The sequence below is a fragment of the Vicugna pacos genome, chromosome X (assembly GCF_048564905.1).
Source record: "Vicugna pacos chromosome X, VicPac4, whole genome shotgun sequence".
Classification (NCBI taxonomy): domain Eukaryota; kingdom Metazoa; phylum Chordata; class Mammalia; order Artiodactyla; family Camelidae; genus Vicugna; species Vicugna pacos.
In genome coordinates this window covers 47,498,982-47,519,660 of record NC_133023.1, presented here as the reverse complement: position 1 = coordinate 47,519,660, position 20,679 = coordinate 47,498,982, and the positions used below count along the sequence as shown (strand labels likewise).

Sequence of the window (20,679 nt, the reverse complement as noted above, 5' to 3'; positions counted from 1 at the left end):
TAACCGTAAGTTTGTTTCTCTATGTCTGTGGGTCAGTTTCTCTTTTGTAGTTAAGTTCATCTGTGTCATTTTTTAGATTCCACATATAAGTGATATCATATGGCATTTTTCTCTTTTTCTGGCTTACTTCACTTAGAATGACTATCTCTACATCCATCCATGTTGCTGCAAATGACATTATTTTGTTTTTTTCATGGCTGAGTAGTATTCCTTTGTATAAATATACTACTACATCTTTATCCAGTCAGCTGTCAATGGACATTTGGGTTGTTGCCATGTCCTGGCTATTATAAATAGTGCTGCTTTGAGCATTGAGGTGCATGTGACTTTTTGAATTAGAGTTTTCTTCTGATACATGCCCGGGAGTGGGAAGGCTGGATCATGAGTTAAGTCTATTTTCAGTTTTTAAAGGAAATTCCAGACTTCCGGGCAAGATGGCGGAGTAGAAGGACGCTTGTAAGCCACCCTCTCCCACAAATACACCAAGACCCACATCTACAGACCCACTCAGCCAACCAGAGCACCTGCGGAACTCCAACAGATCATCGCCCTCTTCAAAAGACAAAGACGCCAAAAATCTGGTAGGAGAAAAGGAAAAAAGAAAGAACAAAAGGCAAAGCAGCGCGGGACGGGTCCCGCGGGGAGGGAGCGGCAAAGGAGGCCTGGCGCTTGCTCGCTGGGTCTCCCCTCTCCAACTGAGAGGCCAGCGGGACGGAGGGGGAGCCTCCGAGGCTCGGATCTGTACAGAGCAGCCCTTGTCTGACAGAACTAAGTTAAACGGGCACAGAGCGTCCCCCCGACACCCAGCCTGAGACACGGGCCAGCAGCGGCGGGCAAGGCCAGGCTGCATAATCTGGGCGGAGGATGGGGGCGGCTGCACGGAGGAAACTCCGGGGGACTGCAAGGGGCTGGGCGCCGGGGCTGTGGGTGTACAGGACAGAACAACCTGGGCCCTCCATAAAACAGCAAGGTTGATGTGCTCTCGGGAGAAGGGTGCATACCCCCATCTCTGAAAACACGCGGAAACTTTTCAGGGGAAGAGGGGCGGGGCCCAGGCAGAGCCGCCATATTCCCCGGCGCTTAACACCCAGGCAGGGGCAGAGACGAAACCTGCGTCCGCTCCGAAGGGCTTAGCAGCCTCAAGGGCCAGACTGAGACGGGCCTACAGCCCTGGGCAGATAGGACCCTTCCATTCTGGTACACCAGAGAACTTGCTCCACAAAGACAAACAAGCAGCTGGGTCTTGGCTCGGCGCAGGGACGAGGCTGCCCCTCGGTCTTCCCCGAGCCCACCCGCGGAGCGCGACCAGGGCGGAGTGCCGAACGGGGCGGAGCGCGACCAGGGCGGAGCGCCGGCGCAGAGCGCGCAGCCGCACAGAGCAGCGGAGCTACCGGCGACGCGGGCAGGGGGAGAGCGGCCCCCCGCCTGTCGGGCAGGAACACAACCCCGACCAAGGTGCTGGGAAGGGGCGCGACCCGCCCTCCTGCCTGGCCAGTCTGCAACATCTGACTGCGGCATCCGGAGGGGCAGTGACCCGCCCGCCCGCAGCAGAGGAGAGCTGCATCTGACCCCGTGTTAGGAGGAGGCGCGATCAGCTTGCCGACAGGTGCTGGGAGCAGCACAGAAGAGGGCGCCAACGGAGGGCCTATGAAAACAAGCTGAGCTTCCAAAACAGGACGAAGACAGAAGGACTTCACATTAAAAGCACACAGACTCCAGGAGAACACCGACACCGACAACCCCCTTTTTTTTTTTTTTTGGTTTCTGTTTTGCTTTGTTTTGTTTTTTTGTTTTCTGTTTTTGTTTTTGTTTTTTTAATCTGTTTTTACCTCTTCTATTTTCAATTACTCTCTTAATTTTTACTTCTTAATTCATTTCTATTTCTCTTAGGTTTTGATGTCCTGTTATTGATTAGACACAGGCTTCAAACACATATATTCATCTCCCCACCCCTTTTTTTTTTAAAGGTTTTAAAAGGACGTCTCCACCTGATTAATACTCTGCTTCAACTCGCTCTTCTATTATTCATTATACATTGTTTTCAAACCCTCTTTCTCCCTTCTTTTAAAACTCTTTTTCTCTCTCTCTTATTTTTTTCTCTTTTTTTGTTTTTTGTTTTTTCTTTTTTTTTCCTAAGTTCTATTCCTAAATACGCATTAGATAGATAAAATCCTTAAGATCCAAAATAGACAACTGATACTCCATAAACCACAGTGCCAGAGAGGTATGAGCAAGACGAAGAAGCAGAGAAACCTTTCCCAATTAAAAGAACAAGAGGAATCCCCTGAAAGAAAGCTCAATGAAATAGACATCGATAGCCTACTAGATCAAGATTTCAAAAAAAGAGTGATCAAATTGCTGAAGGAATTAAAAGAGATAATGCTTAGAGAAATAAAATATGTCAAAAATGAAATTGAAGCTATAAAGAAGAGCCAAGCAAAATGGGAAAACTCACTGACAGAGATGAGGAATGATCTAACAGCTGTGCAAAGCCGACTAGTTAATGCAGAGGAACGAATTAGTGATCTAGAAGAAAGGGCAACAGAAAGCACCCATTCACAAGAACTACAAGATAAGCAAATAAAAAATAATGATAATAGCATAAGGGACCTATGGGATAATATAAAGCGTCCCAATCTTCACATAATAGGGGTCCCAGAAGGGGAAGAAGGATCAAAGGGAATTGAAAAGGTTTTTGAAGAAATCATGACTGAAAACTTCCCAAACTTAAAGAAGGAATCAGATATACAAGTACAGGAAGCTCAGAGGGTCCCAAACAGGAAGAACTCAAATAGACCCACACCAAGACATATCATAATCAAGATGGCCAACGCCAAGGATAAAGAAATGATTCTAAAGGCAGCAAGAGAAAAGCAAAGAGTGAACTACAAGGGAACCCCCATAAGGCTCTCAGCTGATTTCTCTACACAAACACTACAGGCCAGAAGGGAGTGGCAAGATATATACAAAGCCCTGAATGAAAAAAAGATGCAGCCTAGGATACTTTATCCAGTAAGGCTATCCTTTAGGATAGAAGGAGAAATAAAGAGTTTCACAGACAAAAAAAAGCTGCAGGAGTTTAGCAACACTAAACCCATGCTAAAAGAAATATTGAAAGGGCTATTCCAAATAGAAAAGCAGCAGGATGCTACAGAAATGAGAAACGTACAACTGGAAAGGTGATAACTCATGAATTACAAATAAAGAAAACACGAAATTATAAAAGAAGACATACAAATCACTGAGAGTGGGAGAGGGAGGCAGGGAAATATAGAATTTTTTTTCTTTCTTTTTTAAATTTTCTTAACAGTAGGATGGGTTTGAGATCATGTTATTATCAGTTTATTAAAAACGGGTATAGGTTAATAGATTTAGAAAAAAGGGTAACCACAAGTCAAAAATTTACAAGGGAGTCACAAAAATTAAATAAAATCCATGATAATACAAAGGAAAATTACCAAACCACAAAAGGAAGAAGAAAGGAACAAAGAGGATATACCAATTCAACTGCAAAGATAAGTTCAAAATAGCAATAAACACACATCTATCATTAAGTACTGTAAATGTTAATGGACTAAATGCTCCAGTCAAAAGACATAGAGTGGCAGAGTGGATAATAAAGCAACAACCTTCAATATGATGCATACAAGAGACCCACTTTAGGGAGAAGGACACATATAGATTGAGAGTGAAAGGATGGAAAAGGATATTCCATGCAAATGGAAAAGCCAAAAAAGCAGGTGTTGCCGTACTGATTTCAGACAAAATAGACTTTAAAACAAAGGCCATAAAGAAAGATAAAGAAGGACATTTTATAATGATTAAAGGAGTGATACAAGATGAAGATATTACACTCGTTAATATATATGCACCCAATATAGGAGCACCTAAGTACATACAAGAATTACTAACAGAGATAAAGGGGGATATTGATGGGAATACAATCATAGTTGGAGATTTTAACACTGCATTAACATCACTACACAGATCTTCCAGACAGAAAATAAACAAGGCAACAGAGAAATTAAATACTACAATAGAAAAACTAGATTTGGTGGATATTTTCAGAGCTTTACACCCCCCAAAAATAGAATATACATTCTTTTCAAGTGCACATGGAACATTTTCCAGGATCGATCATGTAGTTGGACACAAAAGAAACCTCAACAAATTTAAGAAGATAGAAATTATCTCAAGCATCTTTACTGACCACAATGCCATGAAACTGGAAATCAACAACAGAGAAACAAAGGACAAAAAAAGAAAAGCATGGAGATTAAACAATATGTTATTGAAAAAACAATGGATCAATGAGGAAATCAAAGCTGAAATTAAAAAATACCTTGAGACAAATGATAATGAAAGCACAACCACTCAAAACCTATGGGACACAGCAAAGGCAGTGCTAAGAGGGAAGTTTATAGCGATACAGGCCTTAATTTAAAAAGAAGAAAAATATCAAATAAACAAGATAACCCACCACCTGAATCAATTAGAAAAAGAAGAACAAAAAGCCCCAAAAAGCAGCAGAAGGAAGGAAATTATAAAGATCAGAGAGGAATTAAATACAATAGAGATTAACAAGACCACAGAAAAAATCAACCAAACCAAAAGTTGGTTTTTTGAAAAAGCAAATAAAATCGACAAACCTCTGGCCAAACTCACAAGGAAGAAAAAAGAGAGAGCACAAATTAGCAAAATAAGAAAGGAAAATGGAGAAATTACAACAAACAAAATAGAAATACAGAATATCATACGAGAATATTATGAAAAACTATATGGAAACAAACTGGATAACCTAGAGGAGATGGACAAGTTTCTGGAAACATACTGTCCACCAAAACTGAATCAAGAAGAAACTGAACACTTGAACAACCCGATCACTAGAAAGGAAATAGAAATAGCAATTAAAAACCTCCCTACAAATAAAAGTCCAGGACCGGACGGCTTCACCGGGGAATTCTACCAAACATACAAAGAAGAACTCATACCAGTCCTTCTCAAACTCTTCCAGACGATTGAAAAGGAGGGAATACTCCCAAACTCTTTCTATGAAGCCACCAACACCCTGATACCAAAACCAGGCAAAGACACTACAAAAAAAGAGAATTATAGGCCCATATCACTGATGAACATAGACGCCAAAATCCTCACCAAAATTTTAGCAAATAGAATCCAACAACACATAAAAAAGATTATACATCATGACCAAGCGGGGTTCATCCCAGGGACACAAGGCTGGTTCAACATACGCAAATCAATCAATGTAATACATCACATCAACAAGAGAAAGGACAAAAACCACATGATCATCTCAATCGATGCAGAAAAAGCATTTGATAAAATTCAACACCCATTTATGATAAAAACTCTCACCAAAGTGGGTATAGAGGGAAGATATCTCAACATAATAAAAGTAATATAAGACAAACCTATAGCCAGCATAGTTCTCAACGGTGAAAAACTCAAAAGCTTCCCACTAATATCTGGGACAAGACAAGGATGCCCACTATCACCACTCCTATTCAATATAGTCATGGAAGTCCTAGCCACAGCAATCAGGCAAGAGAAAGAAATAAAAGGGATCCAAATTGGAAAAGAAGAAGTAAAAGTGTCATTATATGCTGACGACATGTTACTATATATAGAAAACCCTAAAAGGTCCACAAAAAAGCTACTAGAGCTGATCGAAGAATTCAGCAAGGTAGCAGGTTACAAAATTAATGTTCAAAAATCAGTTGCCTTTCTTTACACTAATGATAAATCAACAGAAAAAGAAAGTAAAGAAACAATCCCCTTTAAAATAGCACCCAAAGTAATAAAATATCTGGGAATAAATCTAACCAAGGAGGCGAAAGAATTATACACAGAAAACTATAGACCATTGATGAAGGAAATTAAAGAAGACTTTAAAAAATGGAAAGATATTCCATACTCTTGGATTGGAAGAATCAATATTGTTAAAATGGTCACACTGCCCAAGGCAATCTACAGATTTAATGCAATCCCTATCCAATTACCCAGGACATATTTCACAGAACTAGAACAAATCATAATAAAATTTATATGGAACCATCAAAGACCTAGAATTGCTAAAGCATTACTGAAGAGAAAGAATGAGGCTGGAGGAATAACTCTCCCAGACTTCAGACAATACTATAGAGCTACAGTCATCAAGACAGCATGGTATTGGTAGCAAAACAGACATATAGACCAATGGAACAGAATAGAGAGCCCGGAAATGAACCCACAAATCTTTGGTCAACTCATCTTCGACAAAGGAGGCAAGAATATACAATGGAATAAAGACAGTCTCTTCAGTAAATGGTGTTGGGAAAACTGGACAGCAGCATGTAAAACAATGAAGCTAGAACACACCCTTACACCATATACAAAAATCAACTCAAAATGGATTAAAGACTTAAACATAAGACAAGATACAATAAACCTCCTAGAGGAAAACATAGGCAAAACATTATCTGACATACATTTCAAAAATTTTCTCCTAGAAGAAATAAAAGCAAGAATAAACAAATGGGACCTAATGAAACTTACAAGCTTCTGCAGAGCAAAGGAAACCAGAGATAAAACAAGAAGAAAACCTACGGAATGGGAGAAAATTTTTGCAAGCGAAACCGACAAAGGCTTGATCTCCAAAATATATAAGCAGCACATACGACTCAATAAGAAAAAAATAAACAACCCAATCCAAAAATGGGCAGAAGACCTAAACAAGCAATTCGCCAAGGAAGACATACAAATGATCAAAAAACACATGAAAAAATGATCAATATCACTAATTATCAGAGAAATGCAAATCAAAACTACAATGAGGTATCACCTCACACCAGTCAGAATGGCCGTCATTCAAAAATCCAAAAATGACAAATGCTGGAGAGGCTGTGGAGAAAGGGGAACCCTCCTACACTGCTGGTGGGAATGCAGTTTGGTGCAGCCACTATGGAAAACATTGTGGAGATTCCTCAAAAGACTAGGAATAGACTTACCATATGACCCAGGAATCCCACTCCTGGGCTTGAACCCAGAAGGAAATCTACTTCAGGATGACACCTGCACCCCAATGTTCATAGCAGCACTATTTACAATAGCCAAAACATGGAAACAACCTAAATGTCCATCAACAGGTGACTGGATAAAGAAGATGTGGTATATTTATACAATGGAATACTACTCAGCCATAAAAACCGACAACATAATGCCATTTGCAGCAACATGGATGCTCCTAGAGAATGTCATTCTAAGTGAAGTAAGCCAGAAAGAGAAAGAAAAATACCATATGAGATCGCTCATATGTGGAATCTAAAAAACAAAAACAAACAAACAAACAAAAACAAAGCATAAATACAGGACAGAAATGGACTCATGGACAGAGAATACAGACTTGTGGTTACTGGGGTGGGGGGCGGGGTAGAGGGTGGGAAGGGATAGACTGGGATTTCAAAATTGTAGAACAGATAAACAAGATTACACTGTATAGCACAGGGAAATATACACAAAATGTTATGATAAATCACAGAGAAAAAAATGTGACAATGAGTGTGTATTTGTCCATGTATGACTGAAAAATTGTACTGAACGCTGGAATTTGACACAACACTGTAAAATGATTATGAATCAATAAAAATGTTAAAAAAAAATAAAGGAAATTCCACACTGTCTTCTCTAGTGACAATGCAGCCCGTTTTGTGAAAGCAGAGCCGTGCTCAGAAAGTAATGGGTATTTCTAGGGGCCAGACATGAAGCGCAGTGAGTGTGGCCTGTTCAAGAATCAGAGGGCAGTCTGCCAGGGCTGGAGGAGAGTGACAAGGGAAGTGTGGTAGAGGTAGGATTCAGACCACGTGGGGACCTGACAGGCTGGGATAAGGAGCCTGGACTTGCAGTCATCCCTTGGTAACTATGGGGCACTGGTTCCAGGACTCCCCTCAGACGTCAACATCCATGGATGCTGACACCTCTTGTATAAAATGGCATAGGACTTGCATGGAACTTATGTGCACCCTCCCATGTACTTTTTATATATATATATACAAACATTTTTTATTGAGTTATAGTCATTTTACAATGTTGCATCAAATTCCAGCTTAGAGCACAATTTTTCAGTTATACATGAATATACACGTACATTCGTTGTCACATTCTCTTTTGCTGTGTCCTCCTGTGTACTTTAAATCATCTCTAGATTACTCACGGTATCTAATACCACATGAATGCTATGTAAGTAGTTGTCAGTGTATGGCAAATTCAAGTGTTGCTTTTGGAAACTTTCTGTTTTTTCACGAATATTTTCAAACCACAGTTAGTTGAATCTGCTGGATAGGGAGCCCCTAGATACGGAGAACCCCCAAGCTCTTCCTTTCCACCTCCTAAATTTCCACTGCAAACACTGAAGGGGTCCAAACATAGAAGAGAGCCATCTAACTGCTGGAAACGCTGAGGAATTCCTTCAGCTTTTGTAGCTCAGGAGAGAAGGTATAGGGACAACTAGTGGGAAAGGAGGGCCTGCCTGGAGAGGAAGGAGGAAGGACCGCATTGGAAGCCAGCTCGTACCCTTACTGGAGCTAGCTGATAACAGTGAGGGACGCTGAGGAACTGAAGACACGTCACGTGGGGGGCAATCCTGGCCACCATGTGCAGGGTTCGCATAGCTGGGACCCAGTTTGCAAGATCAAAATTACAAGGGGGGAGAGGGGCTGCCTCAGTCCCGGGATCCTGACAACGGCCACAGCGCCGTGACCCCAGCTAATGCGGCTCCCCCAGTAAGCCAGAAAAAGGAAACTCTGAGCCAAGATATTGCAGATTCCACCGCAGCCACACGGATAACTAGATCTCAAAGCTGACAAAGTTTAACAACCAGAAACAGGAATCTTTCCTTTTCTCTTCATTTGGACCTTTGGACCGGGAGCCACACATCTCTGACGGGAACCATCTTTAATCCAATAGAGAGCTCACTTTTTCAGGAATAAGCATGGAGAAAATGAGTGGGGTGATGGTTTAAAGTGGAAGTCAAAGCGGAAGCCCATCTGAGAAATGGTAAAAACATGTTTCTCAATGAATCCGAGTTATGGCAAAAAGAAGGAGGAAGGTTAAGGAAATCTCTATCCACCAGACAAGACTAGCCAGTCATAAAAAGACAGCACTTTAAATCAAGAAAACTTTTTTGCTTTTTTGGTGATGAAAAACAATGCCATATTTTAAAACAAGGCTTGGGCCATCAACAACAGGCTGAGAGTTGTTGAGGAGAACATAAAGCTGCATATAGACATGAAAGTGTTCCAATTCCACTGTTCGAAAAAACTTAACCTATCATGTGTCCAGTTGATTTGAAAATACCGATAAGTAAATAACTCAAAAGTGGGAAAGACATGGTATTAAATAGTGGTAGTGAGCAATGAAATCCAAGAAGTTTATACCTATATTTTCATTGTTAATATAACAAACTGAAAGCAACTGTCTAAAAAGTAGTAACTGGAGGACACACACAAACACACACACACACACAAACGCACACACACACAATCTGGAACAGCAGAGGTAAAATATGCTAAATTTATCATTATTGAGGAACAGGATCTAATAGATTATTTCATTTTTGATAGTGTTATAGGAATACTGGTCCAATTACATGTAAAGTTATGAACTTAGAGATGATTTATAAAAATTTAGAGAGAATTTTCATTAAAAGGCAATATAGCTTCCAAATCATTGAAGAGAAAATAAACAATAAAAAAATTAATCAATCCAGCTAATATGGAGTAACAGAGACCATATTCACCATCCTAAAATAAACCACAAAATGGATACAATACATGAAGCAATGATTTTTAAGAGATGTGAAAACGATCATCCGCTAGGACCCTGTCCTGCCACCCACACATACCAAGGCTGCTTGGCTTCCTACTGCCATCACCAACAATGTCCACCAAGAGGCGACAATTCATTCCTCTGCTCCTACTGCAGGGCCAGTCCTGAGCAGTCCTTTTCCAGGTTTTGGCAGGCACCTCCCAGAAGTGCTCTCGTGGGCCTTGGTCCCTTTTGGCCACCAGCAAAGGGATCAAGGATGAGCAGTAAGCCTCCTTACTCATCCAAGACCCAGGAACCTATCTGATTTCTGAGCAGGGCTTCACTCTTGTCTGCTGTCTGGTACTCTCTGCCCGGCTTCCGGAGTCCCCGGCTTGGGCAGCCTGCATGCTGGCCGCAGCCCATTAGAATCTGTTCCCCCGCCAAGAGGCCATGCGTGATCGTGAGCAGGGCTCCAGGCCTCTGGAGCAGCGTGGCTTGGACTGCGTCCTGGCCCTGGGCGCGCGAGCTCCATGCCCTTGGTTGAATCAGTTAACATCTCTAAGCTAAGTTTCCTCATCAGTAAAATGAAGACATATCAATATGGAAAAAATAATTCAGAATCAGGGGGCAATAAGTTTCTGGTGACTGAAGATTTTTTTAATATTGAAATATACAGTGAAAGACATCATACAAATTTTACGACTTCAGAATTCTAAAGGACAGCTTCTACTGTTAAAACTAATGCATGCATGTACACACACGTGCAGGCACACTGACTCTGCTCTACATACATCCCTACACACACACGTACATGGACTCATGTACCACACACACACATACCATACACATAACCACACACGTCCTCAGGCGCACACACACACAGCATACACACAACCACATACATCCCCAGGCGCGCGCACGCACATCCACACACACACTCACAGTCATGTACCACACAATTCCCCAGGTGCGTGCGTGCACACTCACACGTCATACACACCTTTGGCGTTATTCTAAATCAATTTACAATTGAGGGTCTCAGTGTCCATTGTTTTATCCCCTCAGATGATCCTGACTTCGGAGCGTGAAGCAGGAGCCCCTCCTCTCTGGAGACGGTCTTTGCCACTCCAGAGAGCCAACATAAATGCTCTGGACCTTTGGAAGTGCAGTTCCAGAGCATACCTGGGAGCTCACATCCTATATATCTAAACATTTTAAGTGCAGTAGGTTCTAAAGTCCTGCCTTTACAAATATACATTCATTATAAGGGGGAAGGCCAGGTTCAAAATTAGAATTCCCAGACTCAGGGGAGTCCTGCAAAGAAAGTGAGCGTGTGGGGAGAGCTGATTCCCAGACTCTGATCACTAGCCTGACCCTTTTCTTCCCAATGCTGGGTCCATCCCTTGCAATAAGGGGCCTTGGATGTGCACAGGGGGACACTCAGACTTCACGTCCGGGCTCTGCCTATAACCTCCAGGTAAACAGCTGCCCTTTGGCCTCTCTGTGAGTCCTGGAAATCTGAACTCCGGGGAGAGGCGGTGCAGGCACTAGAAATGGGTCAGGGGCTGCTGAGGCAGGGCATTCAGGGTCCTGGGTTTCTAGAGCACGGGATGGAGCCAATGACCATGCCCCCTTGGCCCTGCTGACTCCACCCGATGGAGGGCGTGGCCAGAGGAAGTGTCAGGGCCAGGGGGACCCTCTGCAGTGCAGGACCCAGGTCAGTGGGCCCCCTTGCCGGGGTCTAAGGCGAGAAGCCCTAAGGAAAGGTCTGAGGAGGCTGTAAGGTATTTTCATTCACATTAATTAAAAAAAAACAAAAGCTTACCACAGGTGTGCGTGAGAAGGGTTTTGTTATAACAAGGGAAGGCACTTGCCAAGGTCTGGCCATAGAGGGCTGGTGGGTTTGCCAGGTTGATGAGGAACCGAGAGGCCGTTAACATCCCCTGGGTCTAAACACTGCCTGAATTCCTCCAGGTGACACTTAAATGCAGTGAGTCATGGAACCTTCTCAAGTTGTTAAAATATTCATGGTGAGCCATTCAACTCTCTCCTCATTCTTGGCTACGAAAGCATGAAAAACACAGGTGGGAATCTCATTAGCTTGTCGGTTGGTTCACTGTCCATCTGGCGCCCCCTCTTGTAGGAGCCTTTATCACATCACCCGGGGCTGACCCATCTCAGAATTACAGCTGATTTTCCACAGGTGGCATCACTTGCTGGTGACACGGAGGCATTTTAGCCACCTCCCAAACACTGAGGCTTCTCCTGGGAGGAGCCTGCAGATCCCCAGTCCAGCCTCTGCACAATGATGCTCCTCAGTGTCACTCCCGGCTTGCTGCCCTAGCCTCTAACTCTGGCCAGAACCTCGCTGGATTGTCGATAAATGTCACCCATGCACCACGTCTAAGCTTGGGGTCCAGATGTGACCATGGTTCTTATTTTCTTCCCATCGATGGATTGTTTGATCTTCTTGTAATTGTGTTGGCAGGAAGGCCAGTACCGCCCTCTTGAGGCCTCCCCGATCCGCCTCTGTCTATAACTGTCCTGGCGCCCCAGGGGATCGGGTCTGAAGCCTGGCAGTCAGACAGGAGGATGACAGCTGGAGAGACAGGAATCCACTCCTGCTGTGGCTTCTGCTGAGGCTCGATGTGGCCATACAAACGGATCCCACAGGCCCTGACGTCACTTGACTCGCTGCAGGGATGCTCCCACACTGCCCCATTCCCCCGAGAGACCGAGGGCTTTCTGCTTGTTCCCGAAGGCCCCATCCCCGAGGGGGCACTGGGTCCAGTGGAGCTTCCAGCCTGGTTCCCCGCCAGCCCTTAGGGCTTTGGTGGGGCCTGGAACATCAACTACGCTCCCCTTAGGGGCCCGTTTATCCTTTCCAGCCAACAGACCTAGGTCATAAGCACTTTAACTCCCCTGAGGGTGTTTTCCTCACTTCAGGGGCAGTGAGGACTGGGTTTCTTCACACTCCAAGTGCCCCCAGTCTGGATGCAGACAGTCTGGCTCTCCCCCAAGTCCTGCAGGTCCCGGCCACACCTGCTGCTGGTCACTGAGTCTGTGCTGTGTTCTCTTCCAGGACAAGAGGTGCACTCTGCCCCCCACCCCGCCCCCACCAGCGGTGGCAGAGGCGGCGGACAGGCAGGTGAGCTGGGGCCTGAGACTGTGCCCGCAAATCAGCGCCCCAGAGGCCGCTGGTGACTAGAGGGACCACGGGGCAGAAGGTAGCATGGGAAGGGAGGAGGAGGAAGGTTCAAGATAAGGAGATGTAAGGGGGAACGGATAGCAATGTGAGGACCTCGACCATGAAAGGGAAGAGACAAGACAGAGACAGCTGGAGCGGTGTCGGCGTTAAAAGTTGCGGGCTTTTTTTTTTAATTTTATTAATTACCAATATATATTGACAGATTTCTTATTTTATTAAAGATTATGTGCCATGTCATACAACAGGATATAGTATGTTATTATTTATTAAATAATACATAATAGAAAATATACTTGCATATTATGTTCTGTTTATTAGCAGATAGTATATAATACATATGTAGGTGTTTATATACATAATATATCATTCATGCATCTATATAATATATAACCCATAACAAATAATGTAAGACTATGATTAATATATAATATAACAAGATTACATAACAATAATGATGTAATATTACCCATTGTATGTTTTGGTTCATGACACATTCTCATCATAGGTGCCTGTCAGAGGTATTTATGTATTAAAATTAATATTATAAGACACATTTATGAACATATCACCCAGCATCATAACAGGAATATTGACAGTGACATACTGTGTCCTCTTTCCCTATCCTGCACTTGGCCTCTTCTCACAGGAAGTAACCAGCATCCTGAATCCTGGCTTACCCTTCTCTTGTGTTATTTTCACACACACAATATTTAAGATCAGTTAAAACAAATGAACTGCAGGTACATGCAACGAAATGGATGAATCATACACTCTATGTTAAACTGAAAAAGTAAGCCCTAGAAGGTAGCCTACAGTGTGCTATGCTTTTAACTTTGTATATATATGTCAACTAAACTCACTAAATTAAGAACAACTACAGCTAGAGTGCAGGTGGGAGAAGGACAGATGAAAGGTGAGGTGAGCAGATTTGCTGCAGGTGAGCGAGTTTCTTTCCAGTAACATGTCATTCTCTCCAAAGCAGGAGGCAAGGCCATCTGCTGGGAGTCAGGGAAGAGACAGAGGGAAGCTTAGACGTGTGCAGAGAGCAGAGAATGTTGACACCACTGAGTGGTAAGTGGGGAAATGTGCTCACAAGAGAAATCCTGGAGGATTGCCTGGCAGTGGCAACATGGTGGGCATTGATTTGTAGTCTTAGAAATCTGTGCTGGGAGAGCCTGCTGCCTGCAGGCTCAGAACAAATAGAGCTGGGTGAAGCGAGATGGAAGTCGTCCTGGTGAGGAACTGAAAAGATCAAGGGTCAAGGGGGTTTTGTTTGTCATAAAGAGAGTGCTGACTGTGGATGCAGAGCTGGAAGGTGGGGAAGTGGAAGTAAGAGGAACGTGGACAGGCAGGAAAGCAGAGGAGTCAGTGCTTGATGCCCCAGTGAGGGTGAAGGAGGGCCAGGGAGGCTGGTGGAGAAGCAGCTGGACGGCTAGAGGTGGGCACTTAAAGGAGACAGGCTGGACCTGGGTGGAGACACGCCCGGGTATGAGCCCGGGGGTAGGATGAATGGGGGGTGGCTGGCTCAGGCTGACGGAGAAGAAGACCCTAAAATGACCATACTGGTTGGTGGAGGGAGAATGAACTTTGACATCTTGATGGTAGGAGGTGAGGCAATACAGAGCTGGTGGTCCAGGGGCTCCTGACTGAGGCAGATGAGCAGGGAGGCCAGGGTGGCAGACACTGCTAGGAAAGGATCTGGGTTTTCCAGGTGCTCCCAAGAGAGGAGGAGCAATGATCTGAAGGTGGAAAGTGAGCACAAGGAGGTCAACCCAGGCTCCTGATCAAATGGGGGGGTGTGAGGGGGCAAAGCGTCAACTCCAGAGATGGTTACCCAGGAAGCAGGGACCACGGGTGAAGTGAGGGGACACTCAGAGAAGAGAGGGAGAAAAGTCTTCTGGGTGTATGGGGAAGAGAGGCCCCAGGACAAAGGAGCACAGAGGCACAGTGATGAGGATGGTCTGGCTCTATGGTGACACTGAAGGGATGGCTGGATCTTTGTCCTGAGGGCTTAGCTTGGGGGGACTACTGGCCTCATGAGGACTCCCCTCTCAGCAGCCAGGAAAGACTCTCCCGCTCCTGAGAGCTGTGTGGCCACCACTGTTCCCGGAGGGCCTCTGCCTCCATCTTCTCTTATCAGACTTTTCTGCCCAGCCCCCGACTGCCAGCGAGGGAGCCTGGGCCTCGCAGCTGCTTTCCGTGGAGGGACACAAGCTCCCTGGAGAAGCAGGCTGATCTTACTTTTCTCCGTAAACCAGAGCCTAGCAAAGCGCCAGCCCATGCGTGAGCCATGTAGGGGCTCGGATACTTACTAAACTAACTCATAGCAGTAGAATAGCAGAGCTGGAGGAAGTGACCACTGAGCTCACAGAGTTCACTGCCCACACCCCCATTTGACAGATGAGGAATCAGAGACCAAGCAGTGAAGCAGCCTTGGCCAAGGTCACGCTGCTCTTAAATGCTGGCCTGTGTCAGGCATGCCAAGTGATGAGCTGCAGTGAAGGGGCTGAGAGAGGGCTCTGGGGCCAGACAGCTTGGGTTCAAGTCCCAGCTCTGCCATTATTAGCCGTGTGATTAATGAATGTCCTTACCTTTAAAGTGGAACTCATAGTGGTGTCAACTCATTGGGTTGTCGTGAACACAGCGTTCCTGGAACAGCAGGACAGAGTTCTGTAGGGTTTGCTATTGCTTTGGTTACTATTATTATCACCAAGTGAACCCTGAAATAAAGAACAAAGGCAGCAAGAATTTTTATTTTAAAGGATTTTAAAATCCTCTGATGAAAGTTTCATTTCATCTATTCAAGTTTGCCTTTGACCCTTACTAACAACTACACAATGGATGACTTTTGAGGCAATCTTGCTTCATGTCTTTAATTCTCACTAACGACACAGGCTATTTAACAGGCAGCAGTTTCTTTTCCAGGAAGAGGGACAAAAAGTTAAAAATGACTCAGTGCCTCTCGGTCTCCAGTGAGTTGGTTGTGACCTGTCAACCCAGCTTTGGGGAAGTGCCCGCTCCCCCTGGGCTCGCTAAGCTGCCCCCCGGACTCCAGGGGGCGCTGTACCCCCACATGAATCCAGTCTCTTGGTTCCTATCTTGCTTCAGATCCCTCAAGGACTGCCTATGCCCCAGGGCCCCTTCTGCCCCACCAGCCTTGGCTGCTGGACTCCAGGACACTATCCTGGGTCTCATCCATCCTCTGTTCCTACGCCCGCCCCACTACTCTACATTTTGTCCTTCAAGTGTGGGCTCCTGTGGCTCGCCACACAGCAGGGGTCTCCCTGTCCTCCACCTAGGGTAACTGCATTGTCCTGCAAGGTGCCTAGCGAACCCGTGTGGAGGCAGGAAAAATACAGAACAACAGGTGCTCAGAGGGGCTGCCTTTCCCACTGCAGGGGCCCTAAAGGGCTTCCTTCCGGCTGGTTATTCACAGGCGCTGAAGCTGTGGAATCTCGATCTCACCAATCTAAAGGACATCATCACTAATTACAAAAGCAATCATTTCTTCAGTAGCAAATGGAGAAAAGACTTTGTGTTCCCACCTCCAACTTTTTCCCCCTACCTTCAGATGTTTCTCATCTCTGGGCAAGGGTAGAAAGAAACGCACAGAATATTATTTTTCAATGTTTTTTCCCACTCTGAAGATTGCTTTCCCAGAACCGATGAAGGCTAGAATGGTTTAGCTTTCCTGGACTGAGTATTCAGAGGCCTAGGGGGGGAGGAGGGAGGTGAGATAACTCAGCAATATTGAACCTAACAGAGACATTAAAAGGTTCTATTCTAAACAGAAAGGAAGCAGGATGCTATAGAAACAGGAAAACCACAGTTGGAAATGCAATAACGAGTTACAAGAGAATAAACATAAAGATGTAAAAATGAAAAAGGACATCAAAATAAAAAAAGGTGGGAATGGGAGAGGGGGGCAAGAAAATATAGATTTTTTTCTTTCTTTTTTTTCTTTGTTATTCTTAGGATGTGTTGGAGCCTACGTGATTATCAGTCTAAAGGAAATAGATATAGTAATGGGTTGATATATTTGAAGAATAAGGTAACCACAAATCAAAAACATACAATAGAATCGCAAAAAAAACAAAAAGAAACAAACTCAAAATGGCTTAAAGACTTAAATATTAGACAAGACAGTATAAACTTCTCACAAGAAAACATAGGCAAAACATTATTTGACATACATCTCAGCAATGATTTCCGAGGGCAATCTAAGCAACCCAAGCAACAGAAATAAAAGCCAAAATAAATAAATGAGACCTAATTAAACTTATAAACTTTTGCACAGCAATAGAAACCATAAGTAAAACAAAAAGACAAACTACGGAATGGGAGAAAATATTTGCAAATGATGAGACTGACCATGGCTTAATTTCTAGACTATATAAATAGTTCATACAACTTAATAAGAAAAAAATAAACAACCAAATCCAAAAATGGGCAGAACAACTAAAGAAGCAATTCTCCAATGAAGACACACAAATGGCCAATAGGCATATAAAAAAATGCTCAATATCGCTCAATTATCAGAGAAATGCAGCTCCAAACTACAATGTTATCATCTCACACCTGTCAGAATGGCCATCATTCAAAAGTCCACAAGCCATAAATGCCGGAGAGGCTGTGAAGAAAAGGAAACCCTCCTACACTGTTGGTGGGAATGTAGTTTGGTGCAGCCACTGTGGAAAACAGTATGGAGATTCCTCAAAAGGCAAAAAAAAAAAAAGAAAAAAGAAAAAGACTTATCACCTAATCCAGCAGTCCCACTCCTGGGCATATATCCAGAGGGAACCTTAATTCCAAAAGATACCCGCACCCCAATGTTCACAGAAGCACTGTTTACAGTGGCCAAGACATAGAAGCAAACTAAACGTCCACTGACAGATGACTGGACAAAGATGTGGTATTTAGATATAACAGAGTATTACTCAGTTGTAACAAAGAAGGAAATAAGGCCATTTACAGCAAGTTAGTTGGAACTGGAGATTATCTCACTAAGTGAAATAAGTCAGACAAAGACAAGTATCATATGATATCATTTATATGGGGAATTTTTAAAAAATGATACAAATGAACTTATTTATAAAACAAAAACAGACTCACAGACTTATAAAACAAACTTAGGAGTTTGGGATTAACAGATACAAATTACTATATGTAAAACAGACAAACGACAAGGATTCACTGTAGAACACAGGGAACAATATTCAGTATCTTGCAACCTATAATGGAAAAGAACCTGAAAAAGAATAGACTATGTATATGTACAACTGAATCACTATGCTGTATACCTGAAACTAACAAAACATTGTAAATCAACCACATTTCAATTTAAAAAAATTGATAAGCTCTAAATAGCTTTATTCAAAGAAAATCTTGAACTGTTCCCTCTTACAAAACTTAAAATGGGTAGTTTGAGCAGGACCAAATTATACTGGCTGGGCAGTTACATATCTTCTCCAGCACGTGGCCTATGCTACACACACATCGTGTTTTCCTACAGGTAAGAACAGCCCTGACTGCACAGGGAGTGAGTCCTTCTGGGACAAGGCCTATGTGGCAGTGTCCTCCTTGTCACTACTCCATCTCACTAGGAGGCCAGGTTTTTCAGAGGTGAGGGGACATAGAGCTCCTACACTTCAAATTGACTTCCTGAAAAAACTATGGAAAAACCAAATTCACCTGCAGTGTGGGAAACTTGAGCAGGGCCCCTAAGCAGACCGACAAGCCCAAAGTAAGATGGCCCGATGTTCATTCGGAACCAGAACAACGACCACCTGGCCCCAGTTAAATGACTACCACCTCACCTGCAATGAACTGCTCGTACTCAGTGTCAGGGATGTTTCTTTTGAGACTTGGGAGGTCAAAGGAGTCGGACCAGGGAATCCAGACCTGGTTGATGTCGGGGTTCTGCCAGTGGTAGAGGTGGCCCCAAGGGGATAGCACCAGTACCGGCTCTTCCATCTCCAGCAGGGTCTTCAGGAGGAAGGCAATGTGGATGCAGACGTTCCTACGGAGGCTGAAGCCCTCTGGAGGGTTGAAGTCACACAGAAGGTACCTGGCAGGGAGCAAAGGAGGGCGGGTCTTCAAGGCCAGGCCTCTGCACAGGAATCCCGGCTTAGATAGAACAGATACAAAGGGAATCCCTGCACACCCCATGGCCTAGACTCCAGACACATTCAGCAGCTTCTGGTTTGTAAACTGGAGGCACTGCCCACCCATCTCCATGTGGCCAATTACTTCAAGTCCGGGAGCAGTTGCGGAAGACATCTTGGCATCCGTCTAACACCACTAAGCACCTGACTAGCACCTGAGAACCCGTTCTCCAGGGGCTCTCAAACTTCTTGTTCTACAGAACCCTATACACTCTTAACAATTACTGAGAACTCCAAAAGGCTGTTATTTATGTGAGTTAAATCTATCAATATTTCCTGTGTTAGAAGTTAAATAAGAAGTTAGAAAAAGTGTATGAATTCACTTAAAAATAATAACAATCTACTATATGTTACCATTAATACTCTTAAACAAAATATAATTCTATTTTTCAAAACAAAAACCATTAGTGAGAAGAAAAGCAGTGATTTTAATTTCTGCAAATCTCTTTTGGACTGGTGAGAGCTGAATTCTCCTATCTGCCTCTGCATTCCCTGTTTTGTGATATCACAGGCCAGGTTTTCCCTGGAAAACCCCACAGGAACTCGGGAGAGCAAGAGTGTGCAAAAGGCAGGTGACATCCCGGCGTTTCTATGAAAATGGTCTTGCACCTCCGGGGCCTTGGATACACTTTCAAAACTGCTGCCCTATCCTAGGCGAGACTCTTCTACACAAGAGACAGGCAAGGGTCCTGGATTCTGTAATGAGTTACCGCCACCACACCCCTCCCTTCTGTGTGTTTCTCACAACCTCCATTACTGCAGATGAGGATTTAATCCTCAGCTGGGGCCTCTAATCCCAGAAGACTGCTAACTTCAAGAGAGAGGGTCCCATCTACCACCCCTACACCCCGCATAGTTTATTTTGAGTCAAGCCCTAGATAACTGCTTATCGGCACTGACCCTTGTGTCTTATTCCTGAGGTTGACTGAAGGAACCAACATCTGGATGGAACTGAAATTTCCCTGCAGATAAACAAGGCTGATAAACCACCCCATTCCAACATCTGATTCTGGGGCTCTTCAAAACCCGGGTAAGGCCCCGCTTCATCTAAGATGGGTCCTCCGCCTGCCCTTCCCGGGGGTTTCTGGGAGGCCGCGGCCACCAAGGGCGACCCAGACTCGCGGCCCCAGCCCCAGGGCCTGAGGGGGAGGAAAGCTTGAGGCTGTGCCCAAGCCCTGCCCCGCTCCGCCCCAACACGCTCCCCGGCACCGCAGCCCTCCCCGGCCACCACCCCAACCCCCATCCCACCCCGGTTCATGTCCAACGGCCCCGCCGATGGCGCGGACGTACGTTTACCGTCTGTGGGACGCCGCCCCAGACAGGATGTCTGCCGCCGACTGACCAGGCCAGAACTAGTCGCCCGGCCGTGCAAGTCGCCATCCCCAGCAGCAAGCACCGCCATGGTCCCTGGCAGCTACACACTTCCGGAGCCCGCTCCCCGCCCCAGAAGCGCACGCCGGTCCGCGCGGAGCGCGGCGCCTGTAACCATGGCAACGCCGCGGGGCC

At 44.6% G+C, this 20,679-nt stretch overlaps 1 long non-coding RNA gene across 1 annotated transcript; it reads right to left on the bottom strand.

Moving 5' to 3' along the window:
* Positions 1-13,307: 13,307 nt before the first annotated feature.
* Positions 13,308-20,679, bottom strand: LOC140691855 (uncharacterized). Its single transcript, XR_012067491.1, has 4 exons — positions 20,464-20,679; positions 18,826-19,076; positions 15,601-15,729; positions 13,308-14,748 (listed from the first exon to the last, which is right to left on the bottom strand). It is a non-coding gene; the product is annotated as an uncharacterized lncRNA (long non-coding RNA).